Source organism: Tamandua tetradactyla, chromosome 23, assembly GCF_023851605.1.
Source record: "Tamandua tetradactyla isolate mTamTet1 chromosome 23, mTamTet1.pri, whole genome shotgun sequence".
Classification (NCBI taxonomy): domain Eukaryota; kingdom Metazoa; phylum Chordata; class Mammalia; order Pilosa; family Myrmecophagidae; genus Tamandua; species Tamandua tetradactyla.
This window is the reverse complement of record NC_135349.1, coordinates 8,923,660-8,938,680: the sequence shown is the minus strand read 5'-3', so window position 1 is coordinate 8,938,680 and position 15,021 is coordinate 8,923,660. Positions and strand designations below refer to the sequence as shown.

At 43.7% G+C, this 15,021-nt stretch overlaps 1 pseudogene; it reads left to right on the top strand.

Moving 5' to 3' along the window:
• Positions 1 to 2,055: 2,055 nt before the first annotated feature.
• Positions 2,056 to 4,899, top strand: LOC143666662 (developmental pluripotency-associated protein 4-like; annotated as a pseudogene).
• Positions 4,900 to 15,021: the final 10,122 nt, after the last annotated feature.

The window sequence follows — 15,021 nt, the reverse complement described above, 5'->3', positions numbered from 1 at the left end:
TATTCTAATTATTTCGAATTAGTAAGCTCATGCACCCAAGAACCCAGCAATTCCACTGCCCCTCTCTGCATTCATGAATCACTTCGGGGAGGCATTCCCGAAGGTGTCTATCATAGACCAATTTTTTTTTTTTGCATGGGCAGGCACCAGGAATTGAACCCGGGTCTCCGGCACGGCAGGCAAGAACTCTGAACAGATCAACTTTTATCTTGAAAATTGAGAGCAATCTCCAGAGGGTTCCTATGTTAGACAAGCCCCAAAACCCAGAAGGGCCAGCCTTTCCAAGAATATCAACTAATTCCACCCCCTACCCTATATTATCATCACCCCTTTTCAACATGAAAAAGTTAGAAAGGGTATAGCTCAAACATCCTTATAGAGTGGGAGAAGAATCAAAGGAGAAGGAGGAGTTATAACAAAGAAGATAGGATTTAACAAATGAATATGACTGCTGAATCATTATATTGCTATTTCTTTTAACCTCCATTATTTGGTAGCAGCTAGAAGGAAAACTCTGAAACTGTGGAATGATAACCCATATCAAACTATGATATTTGTCTGGTAGCTGCTTATTGGAGTGTACTATGAAAATTATTGCTTTTTCTCTTTTTGTATATATATGTGTGTGAAGCAATCCATATAGCCTCCCATAGGAGATTAGAAAGACTACTGAATCATCATTCTATAGAATAATAGGCTCCCACCCAAAAGACCGAGGGGCTATCATGGAAAGAACATCTGGTTGAGTGAAAGCTGTAGACAGAGCTTTGTTAAAACACAAACACACCCCAGTGGGCCATCGTGGCTTACTGGCAGAGTTCTTGCCTGCCATGCCAGAGACCTGGGTTCGATTCCCGGTGCCTGCCCATGCAAGAAAATAAATAAATAAAAATTAAAACACACACACACACACACACACCCAAGAATATATTTCCTATGTACACACACACACCATGCTAATGCATTCACAAAACTCTGCTACCAGGGCTCAGGTTGGCTCTGGGACGCATGAAGGAACTTAATACTTTCCTTAATAGGGTTGGGGAACTTAATACTTTCATTTTCTGCTTGTAAACCATGGCATGTGTTTGGAGATCATTTTTAAATAATTGAAAATCTAGGGTCATTCCAGTTGGCGCTCAGGGAGCTGTTGTCTACCCTGGAGGTGTGTTCGGCTAAGAGATGATTTTCATGTGCATTTAGACAGGGAGGTGAGAATATCAGCTGCCCAAGGGCGGTGCCTCTGTCCCAGGTAACCCGAAGAGGGTCACCGAGGTCCAGAGAGCTCTCGGGGGCAGAGCTGAGTGCCAGATTGGTGCTGCGGTAGAGACTAGGGTCCTGGGCAGGGAATACTATTTGAAGGCATACCTAGAAGTGCCAACCTGGTCACAACTGGGGGGCTGATCCAGGATTGGGGAACCTGAAGCTTACACAATTCGGCAGTTTCTCTTTCAAACAAAGAATACCAAAGTAGAAACATGAAATTAGGTAGGACTGTCCCTAAGGCCTTGGGATGAGTCTTTGTAAAGCGGGACCCTGTACATCGCCCTCTGCTCAGGAGAGGACAAAAGGGTTACAAAGCAGAAGCCACAGAAGCCATCTCGGACAGGGGAGCTCCTGCACAGTATGTGCTTCTCCCAGGCTGCACTGAAATCTGGGGGTACCTTAGATATTGCCCTACCTGGGGGGTGTCCGAGATATTGCCCTGGCCTCAGGGGTATGTGGTCAAGTTGGAGAAGTGAGTATGGGAATAAAAAGACAAAGCCTCCAGGTGAGGTGGTGCCCAGAGTAGGACGATTTAGCAGGTGCAAATGAGGGGAGGGAGTAGACAGGGGCCCAGCCCACCCTTGGGGTCCTCCACCTCCGTTTCCTAACACATCTGGCCAATTCACACAGCATTAAAATATTGGTTTTCAAGCAATGTTTTTGTGGTTTCAGCAGTGTCTCCATGAACTGGGGTTCTGTAGTCAAGCACTGGAGGTTGGGGAGCTTTTAATATTAAAAAAAAAAAAAGTAGAAGAATTTTCTCCCTATCAACCTCAACTTCTTTTTACTATGGAGAATGCAAAAGGCAAGGAGTACAGGGAGCCCAGAATAAGAAAAGTGTCCTCATCCTGTATAGATTAATGTAATGCCTGAATACATCCTAGAGTATATTAAGCAGATAGTTAAAGAGCACTGGCAAAGTCCCTTGAAAGAAGGGGAGAAAAAAATATGGAACTATTAAACCTGACCATCAGGGAATCCCCTGATAATGTGTCAAACTTTAGGGACACCCAAACCAATAGGCCATGCTTACTCTTGTGAAGCTTATGTAGGTAGTAGAGAAGCTTAGATTACCTATAGGCATGCCTAAGAGCTACTTCTGGAGGACCTCTTTTGTTGCTCAAATGTTGGCCTCACTCTCTCTAAGCCCAACTCTGCAAGTGGAATCACTGTCCTTCCCCCTGGGTGGGACATGACATCACAGGGGTGAAAGTTTCCCTGGTGACATGGGAGATGACTCCCAGGGATGGATCTGGCCTTGGCACCATGGAATCAACAATGCCATCCTGACCAAAAGGGGGAAAAGAAGTGTAACTAACAAGGTATCAGTGGCAGAGAGAGTTCAAATAGAGTCAAGAGGCTACTCTGGAGGTTGCTGTTATATAAGCTTCAGGTAGACCTTGCGACCTATCATAACCTGCCAAACCCCAACCAGGACCATTCCAGCCAATCCTAAAGAATGCCTAGGGCAATATGTAAGATTCCACAAGGGTTCCATACACTAGAGTAACTTTCCAGAAACCTACAACCTCCAGATGGGTCCCTGGACCTGATAAGTCCTGAAACCTAGAGAGCCCAGCCTCTCCAGAACATCAGATAGTTCAATCTCCCCACCCCATATTAGTGACAGCCCCTTCCAACATGAAAAAGTTAAAACGGCCATAGTCCAAACACCCCTAAAGAGAGGGATGGAAAGATCAAAGGTGATGGTGGAGTTACACAGAGAAGATAGGATTAACAGATGAATATGATTGCTTAATCATTAAATTGATATTTCTTTTAGTCTCCAGTATCTTAGAGCAGCTAGAAGTAAAAACCTAAAATTATGGAATTTTAACCCATGTCAAACTCTGAAATATGTTCTACAACTAATTGTGGTGCTGTGCTTTGAAATGTGTTGCTTTTTTGTATATATGCTGTTTTCACAAACTCAGGGGAAAAAAGTCGATTGTGATGATTAAAAAAAAAAATCTAAGGCTTCTACCCTTCTAAATTCTGGTGCAGCTAAAAGGAAAACTCTGATAGGATGGTATGGTAGCCCATGACAAACTCTGCGATCTGTCCTACAACCACTTGTTAAGAGTGCTTTAAAAACTATTGCTTTTTTGTTTCCTTGCTTTGTATATATATTATACTATACAATTAGAAAGTAAAAAAAAAGAACAAAAAACACCCATGTAAGTGTAGAATTCAGTAAATTAAAAAAAAAAAGGAAAGGAGTAGAATTCTACAGAGACGTCGGGGGAAGAATGCGTGACTGTCAAATCTGAATCTGTGTCAGTAGAGATGAAAGAAGAGCAGCAGGCTTCCCGCAAACCAAGCACATGAGGTTTACCAAAAACCTCAGCTAAGGGAACCAAGCAAAAAAAACATCCAAGAAAGGCGACAAAGCTTCCTGTTCCCAAGAGAAGGCACCAGGCAACCACAGCCCGAAACCTCAGGAAAAGAGAGCGATTCCTCTATCACTGCCTAAATCACGCCCCCCCCCCCCGTCAGTCTGCTTCATTGAGACATCCTGCGACCCTGTGCTGAGCACCAAAGGACAGAAAGTAGAAGCTTATAGGCGAACCTGGGAACATGCTGACCCAAATCAAAAGGATATTCCTGTCACAGTGAAGGAGGCCAAGATACTGATGCAGGTTCAAAGAAAATCAATGGGGGGAATGCCCCTGGAACTATCGGAGGAAAGAAAGATGTCTTCTGAGGACACCAATGCTTCAGAAGTGACTTCTCCACCAGAGAAGGGGGAATCTGCCCTTGAAGAATCTAGTCTTCATTTTTTTAAAATGATCTGGGATCTTTCTATTCTTGGTAGTACATACACAAAACATTTTGAATCAAGGAATTAAATGTCAACTGAGCTGGTATCTTGAAAGGGTATCTCCAAAATATTTGAAAGGCAGAACCAAAGGGCAGGTTATCTCAGTCCTTGCTTATTAGCAAAACCGCAACATCCTGTCCACATTAAATGTCAACTAAATTGATATCTTGATGGAGCATTTCCAACATTTTAAATGCAGAGTTGGGGAACAGATTATCTATTTCTTCAGTTTTTTTTTTAAGTTTCTATCACTGCTTAAATGCTGGTCCTCACTTGAAATGGCAAAGGATGTTGACCACCTTGGCTTGCTTTGTTCCTGCCTTGAGCTCAGCCTGTACTGGATGGGCAGTTACAGCTGTTCCCCGAGTGCCAGGTGAAAATACCTCAGAGGTGACATGTCTGAGTACGTGAGTTAGTACTGGTTCCTTTTCAAGTTCTTCGGTTCGTAAAAAGGCAGCCTGAATCTAATCTTCTTGAGGGAGTAAATACAGTTGGGGTGACAACTTCTGCCCAGGAAGCTGCGTTCGTCTCCTGGATGAGAACTGCAGCCTGGGAGGCTGAGAGGACGGAGGCAGTGGCATCGCCACAAGAGGCCTATGGCGTCAGGTGGTGGGTGATCCATGGAGGAAGCCTCCGTGCAAACACAGATGGTTGGGTTCGTTTGCAATTTCATGCGGGACAAGCCTGGGTCCCTGAACAACAGGGGAGAGTCAAGTGCACTCTTCTTCTTACCTGCCTGCAATTTTCCACCCCCACTCCCGGAGGACAGTATGTTGTGCCCCAGCTGTGTTCAAAGGACAAAGTCTTACTGAAGAGAAAATGGTACTTCCATGATCGCAGTTAACGGTGGGGAAGGTCCACGGTGGACTGTGCAGTGCCAATGACCGCTGAACCCTGGGACCTCACCAAGCTCTCCATGGTCCCTGCTTACAGGGCACACCCACTAGTGCATTGCAGATTGTGCCTCAGGTCCCAGGGGAGACTTCTCCTGCATGGGTTGGGATATAGGAGACTCTGATGTTTGTTGCAAATCACTATTCATTCCAGTGGAATAAGACGACAGAGTTAAAAAGTTGTCTATACTCCCAAATATCTACCCTCCTGAAACAGAACTGACTAAAACAGCTCTTAAGTGCTGTGCAGTGGAGCACGGCGGCACTGAGTTCTGCACAGATGTTGACGTGGTATAAAAAGACATTTCCTCCTGTATTGGATTTTCCACCTTAGAAGGCTGCTTTGGAGACTGTTCCTCTGTCGTTGGAACTTCAGTGACTTCAAATCGTAGAATACTTTTAAGCTGATGGGAAAGCTGTTATATTTCCCCCTCTCCACCACGAGTCTTAATACACAAAACAGCATTTTTCAAAAAAGTGATTCTTCAAGCTCTGGGATCAATCTTCATATACTGAATTCAAAATGTAGATATAAGAATGGAATGATAGCTTAATGTTTTGTTTGTTAATTTTTTTTAATTAATAAAAAAGAAAAAAACAAAAACAAAAAATAAATAAATAAAAATGTAGATATAAAATAATTCGTCACCCAACTCTATTTAGTAGGCCACAATCATTGCGGGCAAATGATTAATGTTCTTAGCTCAAAGGAGCATTAAGGCAAAAAGCATGATTTTATTTTTTGTTCATGATCCATTTTTAATTTTTTCTGTACTAACTAAATTTATGGTCACGGGAATTTTGGAAAAGAGCCAATGCTTTTCATTTGTCCTATGCTTTTTAGGACAGTTTGGCAGTCTCCCCCATGTTTCATTACTGTGAGTAGGGGAGGCGTATTTTTACTTTATGCCAGTGAAGGCGTAAAAAGTAATACGGTGGAAGAAGTGGTGGGGCTGGAAAGTTTGTACCCATCATTTTATAGACTGGTTTGGGTGAGAAGCCTCAATAAGTGTGAAAGGTAGAGGGAAAAGTTTGTGGAGGGGCAGGATATTTTCACAGTCACAACAGTAAATCCTCACAAATTGCTCTCTGGCCATCAGAAGAAAAAGAAATGTAACAGCCCAGCAAGGAAGATAAGGGGCTCAAGCGACCTCATCCGAGCACCACCACCTCACCAGGCCTTCAGGAGGTACAATTTACTAAACTCTTCTGTGTTTGTTAAAAAAAAAAAAACTTTTTTGTTTTACAAACAAAACAAAAAAAGATACACTGGTAGCATCCAGGACTGATGTGAGGATTAAACGAAAACACAACTGAATGACATCTCAGTTCTTATATCTATACAATGTGACTAATTTCAATACCCACTTTTGAGGGGTTTGGTGAGGATAAATCATTACTTTATGTGAACTAGTACTGTGCATGGCACAGAATTATGTTCTTCAAATGCTATCAGTATTGTCTGGCACATAATGAGGACTCCACAAATGTTGACATGTATAAAAAGAAAACGTGTGTTATATATTTGCATAAAGTCTCAAAGTATTAATAAATCATTGTGGATCCACTTGTATCTTCACACACACACACACAAAAAGTCGATCAAACACCATAAAATGCCAGTTGCTGTGCTGGGTTAAGGAACGCCCAGGCTCTTGGAAAACTGCAATCCAGCCTCCTTCCCCTGTCCACCCCACTTCAGCTTCCTTTCCCACCTCACCTTCTGCTCCAGCCAAACAGGCCTCCCTGCCCCAGGCTTTGTCCATGCCTGGCCTTTGTCTAAACTGCTTCCGCCCAGGACTGCCCTCCCTGTCCCTTTCTCTCAGCCTCTGAAAATCCTGCCCACTCTTTCTCACTCCCACCGGGAAGCGTTAAGTCACTAGGAATGACTGTAATTGTGTTTATTACCTGTATCTCTCCCAGGACACTACGTATCACCTACCGGCAGGCCCTGCCCCGCTCCACTCGGGAAGGAGATGGGTGAGCCAAGAGGCTGGAGCCCTCTTGTGGCTGTGCCTGACTCCCCCAGCCCCTCCTTGGGCCCAGCCGCCGGGGGAAGGCTGGAAGGGCTGGAGGAGGAGATGAGACACAGCTGCCAGCGCCTCATCTGTTTGTTACGTGAGGAATATCACACGCGACAGGGACCCAGAGATGACTCCAGAAGTGAGCATGGTCCCGGCCACCTGCTGGGGTTCCAGGTGGACAAGAGGCTGCTGGGGAGAAGGAGCAGGGTTGGGGAGCCATGGATGAGGAGGACGGGGTGACACCCGCCTTTGGGCGCCTTCCCCTCCTGCCATAGGCTAAAGCGGGGTCCATGGGAGGTCACAGAGGGATCCTGGCCTCTCTCCAAGGTCTCACCATTGCCATGACTTTCCAGGGGAAGAAAGGAAAGCACAGGCTGGGACCTGACCCTTGGCCCCCCCATCCCCCAATGTCAGGATTGGGGACCCCTTGTTGAGGACAGGGTTGGGGGTCCAGAATTTTAGGTTGGGCGGTGTTCTAGTTTGCTAGCTGCCGAAACGCAATGTACCAGGAATGGAAAGGCTTTTAAAAGGGGGGAATTTAATAAGTTACAAGTTTACAGTTCTAAGGCTGTGAAAATGTCCCAATTAGAGCAAGGATATAGAAATGTCCAATCTAAGGCATCCAGGGAAAGATACCTTGGTTCAATGGACTGATGACTTTCAGAGTTTCTCTCCCAGCTGGAAGGGCACATGGCAAGCATGGTGGTGTCTGCTGGCTTCCTCTCCGGGCCGCTGCTTCATCAAGCTCCCCGGGTGGCATTTTCCTTTTTCATCTCCAAAGGCTGGTGGACTCTGGTTCTCTTGTCCTTCTGTGGTGGTTCAGTGGCTCTCTCCATGTTCTCAAAAAGAAGGGACTGTCTCCGAAATATCTCATTTATAGGATTCCAGTAAACTAACAAGACCCACATAGAATGGGTAGAGACACGTCTCCATCTAATCAAGTTTAATACCCACAATTGATTGAGTCACATCTCCATGGAGATTACCTAATCAAGTTTCTAACCCAGAATACTGAATAGGGATTAGAAAAAACCTTTGCTCTCCTCACAAAATAGATTAGGATTAGAACATGGCTTTTCTAGGATACAGAAATACTTTCAGACCGGCACAGGTGAGGAAGAAGAGTTAGGGCAGGGGAAAACAAAACATGGGGGAAGGAGAAGGTGATATTGAAGTGAAGTCAATCAATCTAAGAGTGTGGTCAGCTTTTAATACACATGGTGTTTGAGTATTCACAATAAATAGCACCTTTCTCCTCATTTGTCTTTTGAGTCAGTTGAGAAATAATATTATTGAGTCAGGCTAAGGGAAGACTCAACCGTCCTTCTCATGACTCAGAAAGCTGAATTTTTGGCAATGGAGATTCCCAATACTGGCCTCATGACTAGACAAACTCACCCATTGCCTTCCAGGTGGATTCCACCCGGGATCTCCCCACAGGGAAGTTTGCCCCGGAATCCTTAAACACAGAGGAGCAGAGAAGCACAGCTGCTCGGGCTGGCAGCTCCTCTCCAAGGGAAGGGTCTAGCTATGCTTGCCCAGTTTCTGCTTCTAAATTTGAGTGGAGCACTCAACTTCTAAATTTAAGAGTGGAGCACTCCTTCTTGCCCGAGGGATGAGGGAGGAGTGGAAGAGGTTGGGAATATCAGGCCAGAGTGCTCCCCATCCCCTCCACCATGTGATTGTCTGAATCGTGAGTGTACTTGTCTGCTGATGGTGTCAGGAGGTGGGAGTTGAGGTGCTGGCCTGACTTGTACTGACGTCACGGTGGTGGGTGGACTATGCGGGGTGTGGCTGACACTCAGCTTGGAGGAAGTAGAAGCCAATGAGTCTATCAGTCAGGAGACCCCAGGTTATGCTGAGGTAACAAGCAGCCATAACGTCTCAGTGGTTTGCCACGGCAAAGGTTTATTGCCCACTCACATGACACTCTCTGGGCCGTCCTCCATGCTGTCTTCACTCTGGGACAGAGGCTGCTGGCACAGCCCTTACCTGGGACACTGCCAATGTCACAGGTGGGAAAAGACAACATCATCACCATCACAGCTGGCTCGGAACGCTTCTCTCCAGAGATGACGTGCATCTCTTCCACCCGTGTTTTATTGCCCCTGACTTGGACCCGGCAGATGTAAACTCCTTCATTAAGGGGAGGCACCCAAGTCAGGCGGCCAAGCCTGGTGACCATGTCCGGGCGGGGATACATAATCCACTCCAGGGAGAGAGGGCAAGTGTTTTGAGCAATCTACCCCAGCTGGGATCGTGGGAGCGACCAGGGTTGGTGCTCATCAAGAACCCATCAGCTCCATTAGCAGGTGGGCTCGAAGCCCTGGTGGAGCTTCGCCTGCTCGTCAGAACTGCACTGAAGGAGACCCTGGTGACAGAGCTAGGAAGACCAGCCGGGGTCAGAACAGAAGGCAAGTACTGGGGTCAGTACAGAAGGCAAGCACATGGGAGAACCACCCACAGCTGAAGGAGGAGAAAGTCCTATGCTGGAGACATTGGACATTCTGGTTGGGTTAGAAAGGAGGAATCTGTGTGGAACTGAGAGAGTCTGACGACGTCCTCATGGACTTATTAGAAGGAATTATTATCCGTGGGAAGGAGGGAACTTCAATATTGGATCCCGTGTCAATATATGGAATAGGGTGAGAGGCAGAGATGGTGAAGACTGGGGCCATTTCTGGACACCTTCTAGAAGAGGTGATAGCATTAATCGTTCTGTGTATTTGGATACTTTGGGAGATGGTTGAGCACACGTTTCACATCTGAAAATCAAGAAATAGGGTAATATTGGGTGGGCCACGGTGACTCAGCAGGTAGACTTCTCGCCTGCCGTGCTGGAGACCCGGGTTCGATTCCCGGTACCTGCCCATGTGGAAAAAAAAAAAAAAGAAATATGGTAATATTAAGCATAAGCGTCAATTCACAGAAGAATATATGCAGAACAACTCTGTGAATTTTTTTAAGACAAACACTATTTTGATTAGGACTATATATATGTATAGTAATACTATAAAGAAAATCAAAGTAATTATTAATACAAAATCTAGGATAGCAGCTATCTTGGCAGAGACAGGGGTAGGCGATTGGTGAGAAGTATACAGTGGTTTCTAAAGTATGTGATGTTCATTTTCCTAAATTGAGTAGTGGGTATATGGATGTTCTTTTATTATTATTCTTTTGTATGCATGTATATTTCTCAATACAAAAAAACACATTCTAAATAATCAAACACTCAAGCTATTTTTTTTTTTTTTTTTGCATGGGCAGGCTCCGGGAATCGAACTCGGGTCTTCAGTTCAGCAGGCAAGAATTCTTGCCACCGAGCCACCATCGCACTGCCCTCAAACTACTTCTATTGAAATCAAAAACAAGACAGGGATGTTGGCTACTGCCATTACTATTTCAACACTGTTGGGGACATTTTGATAATGTAATGAGGCAAAAAATAAAAATAAATATTTGGCATAAACAATAGGAAAAAAGTTAGATGTTCCCATTTTTGCTGATGAAATTGTTGTGTAATTACAAATTCCAAAAGATGCTTGTGGAAGAAATAAATATTGCATTAGTGAGAGTCCTTGATGAGGTGCCTGGATATAATACAAAATAAATCCACTCCTCCATTCTAGAAATAAGCAGCTGGAGACAGAAACTGGAAGAAATGTTCCATTCACAATAGCCACTCAAATGGAAAATAATTTCGGAATAAATTTAACAAGAAGGAACACATACAAGGAAATCTATAACATTTTATTCAAGGGCATAAAGCAAGACCTAAATGAATGAAAAGGCTGTACCACATATAGGGATATAAAGACCTTTACAACACAGATATGTCGTCTACCAAAATTAAAGTATACATTTAATGCAATATTAACTAAAATCCCAACAAGATTGAAGCTTCTAATGGATGCAACTGCTTTCAAACTCATGTGGATGAATAAATGCCAATCCAAACAGTCTGGTGTTGGCATGTGAATAAACCACGGATCCCATTACTTTAGTCTGCAACAAAGGTGGAATTAATTTAGAGGAAAGAATGGTTTATTTGCTAGCATAATTGACTATGCCCCGTAAATGAAAATAAAGCTGAATCTTTCTCTTACAATATTAAACTGTAAAGCAAAGTAAGTGAAAAAACATAAGGAAGGGCAGGCCACGGTGAGTTCTCGCCTGCCATGCTGGAGACCCGGGTTCGATTCCCAGTGCCTACCCATGCAAATAAAAAAAAAAAAATCTGTAAATATCCTAGAGGAAAATTTAGGAGACTTGGTAGCAGAGGAGACAATTATAATCAAGACAAGAAACCCAAGAGCTATAAAAATAAAGCTAGACACATCCTTCTACATAGAAAATGTTAACACTTTTGCAGGGAAAAAATACAGAAACAAGAAAAAGTAGACAAAGAATACAATGGAAGAAAGTATTTCCTATGCAAATGACAGATAAAGGGTTATAAAAATACAAAGAGCATTTACAAATTCATATTTTAAAAGCCCAAATTCTTCAACTCTATTCCCATGTTACTACATATTTAATTTATTGTCTCCAAAGATACTTTCAGAAGTGACTTAGTATGATTTTGTTGGTTACTGAAGAGTCTTACAGTATGTTTATGATATACGAATGCCACAGGTAAAATTATTTTCAGTGTATTTTTTAAAACTTCTGTTTTCATGTGAAATTTTTTCTTTAGTTTTCCACCTGCCCTCCCTCCCTCTCCCTGTCTCCTCCTGCCCTTCTCCCTCGCTTTTCTTCCTTGCTTGTTTCTTTTATCCACACGTGTGGAGTCCCAGGAAAATTTTCACATAAATATATACTGCACACAGATATCTTGAGAACATATTACACATAGCAGTGTCCTCTCCTTTCTTCTGGGATCAGTTGACCTCCAGCTTCCAGGTCCCCCTCCCCCACCCCCCATGGCTTTCTCCAACTCTGGCTTCTGGGTCCTTTCTCTTTGAAAGGCCTCCACTAATCCAGATTAAGACCCAATCTCATTCAGTTGGGGCACACCTTAACTAAAAAATATCATCAAGAGATCTTATTTATAGTGGGTTCTCACCCACAGGAATACAGATGAAGAACATGTCTACGACAGGGTACATAATTGAACCTATCACAACTACATACCCACTACAGTGGCTAAAGTTAAAAAGACTGCGTGCAACTGGAATTCCATGCATTAGTGGTGGAGATGCAAAATGGAGGTGACTTAGGACATCGTTATGGCAACTTAAACGCACCATTATCATCTGACATGGCACTCCTGCTCTAGATGTTTACACATGACAAATGGCAAGTTAGAGCCACACAAAATCTCGCGTGCAAATATTCACTTCAGTATTAATTATAACAGCAAAAAACTGGGTGTGGGGATATCTATCAACTGGTGACGAGATAAACAAATCACAGTGTGGCCATATAATATTGCATGGCAATAAAATGGAATGAGCTCAACATGCGACAACTTGGACGAGTGTCAAAAATATTATACTTAGGAAAAGGAATCAAATACAATAGACTACAAAATTGATTTCATTTATATAAAACTCGAGAAAAGGCAAAACCATAGTGACGGCCATAGTGACGGAAAACAAAGTAGCAATTTCCTGGAGCCAGAGATCAAAGGAGGGAATTGTCTACAAAGAGACAGGAGGAAAGTTTTAGTGTGGGGGGAGGGGTGGTGAAAATGCCCTCTGAACTGTGGTAGTGATCACACGACTGTACACATTCACCAAAACCATCAAACTATAGACTAAAAATGTATCAATCTTATTTTTTATATGTATTATATAGATTGTATTTATGTAAATTATACCTCTGTAAAGCCGGAGGGGAAATTTGGCATGTGGGGAGTAGAGAAGCCTCTTTAGAAAAAGGAGCCCTGGAAATGGAAGGGAAGGGAAGGGAAAATGTTGGTTGTTATAATCAACTTGTAGAACTATTTGACCGGGTATATATCTGATTTTAAAAGGGGGGGAAAAAAGAAAGAAAGATTTGATGGGAGTTGGGAGCAGAGAGCATTTATCAGTTACCAGAAGACTGAGCCACAGGATGCACTGCCTGGAGGAGGGGGCGGCCCAGGGAAATCCCTGGTTAGTGCTCACTGACTGAGAAGACAGTTCATCCTGAAAGCAGGAGTGAGCTGAATTCCAGAAAGCCAGGCCTGAACTTAGTACCATCTTCCCAGAGACTAACTTGATAATATGTAACAAGAGACATAAAACCCATCACAGCTTTTGATGGGAAGGTGATATAAGGAAATCACTTCAACAGAGAGGGACAATGTGTAAGGAATTTACTGCACAGAATCATTTATAATGGGGAAAACCTCAAGGTAACCAAAATGCTCCATGATTAGAGAATACATATGCCAGCTGTGGTGAATTAATGTAGTGCCAAACGGTGGATATGTGGGCGCCTCAGATATGGAGGAATGATTCCCAGAAAATAACGTGGAATGGAAAAACAGCTGGGTTACATTTGTATGTCTGGCAGAGTGGGTGACACCGGCTGCCTGGGAGCTCAAACAACAAGTGCTAACATTTCCTGGGCACATGCATTGTGCCAGGATTAAATGGCATACTCACTGCTCAGAATAAGCAACCCCCTCGATGAAGGTTCTGTAACCAGACCTGATTTTCAGTCTTGCCCAGGTAGGGGACAGGAAAGCTGACACCAGATGCAGGTGCCTCACCTTCCTGTTATGACTGTGGTTTTCACTACACTTGGCTTCTTCGCTGCTCTGACTTGACATGGCAAAGTTCCCAGACATGGAGGGATAGAAACTCCGGGACAAATCCCAGGCAGACAGCAGGGAGGGAACACTACTCTATTCTCCATCACTATGGTTTTGCCTTTTCTAGAATCTTATACAAATGAAATAAAACATGTGGTTTATTGTTTCTGACACCTGGAAGGAATGGGCAAGCCACCGACACTCTGGAGAAGCCAGCTGAAGCCAGTCAACAGTCAACAGCTTTGAAATCTGAAAGCTTTAGGGACCCCAGGAGAGCTAAGGCAGGCCTCGTGGAAGGCTCTAGAAAAGTCCAGTTCAAGGAGTCTGGCATGAGCAGTTCCTAACAGCAGGCAGGGATGTCTGTCCCCACCTCTCACTTCCATCCTTTCTCCCTCTACACCCCACTAGATCTGATTTTGCAAAATGCAAGAGAGTGGCATGGTCCCCTGTATTAGTTAGGGTTCTCTAGAGAAACAGAATCAACAGGGAACACTTGCAAATATAAAATTTATGAAAGTGTCTCACGTGACCGTAGGCACAGAGTCCAAAATCCATAGGGCAGGCTGCGAAGCCGATGACTCCAATGGATGGCCTGGATGAACTCCACAGGAGAGGCTCACCAGCCAAAGCAGGAATGCAACCTGTCTCCTCTGAGTCCTCCTTAAAAGGCTTCCCATGATTGGATTTAGCATCACTAATTGCAGAAGACACTCCCCTTTGGCTGATTACAAATGGAATCAGCTGTGGATGTAGCTGATGTGATCATGACCTAATCCTATGAAATGTCCTCATTGCAACAGACAGGCCAGTGCTTGCCCAATCAGATGAACAGGTACCACAACTTGGCCAAGTTGACACCTGTCCCTAACCATGACATCCCCTTTTTAAAATGATACATTTATTAGTTGCCGGTAGGGAGGAATACTGGAATAATGCATCCCAGGTAGTTCACCAACTCTACTGACTGCCAAGGGAGCACATCCAAGGAATACTTACCTTCTCTGCTGAACTGTGGCCCTAGTTTTGATTTTTTACTTCTAAAACTGCAGTTATCTCTGGTGATTGGATAATGATTGCTTTTCAATTTGTTCCTTATTCTTACAAGTTTCTTTATTTTCCTGTTGTTTTCACCATGCACGGTCTATTTAGTTTCAACTCTAACAGTTTCTCTTTTTTTCTTTTAACTTTATATTGTAGTAACATCTAAACGATTCGAAATTTCCCATGTAACCACTTTCAAGTGCATGGTTCGGCGATATTAATTACAATCAA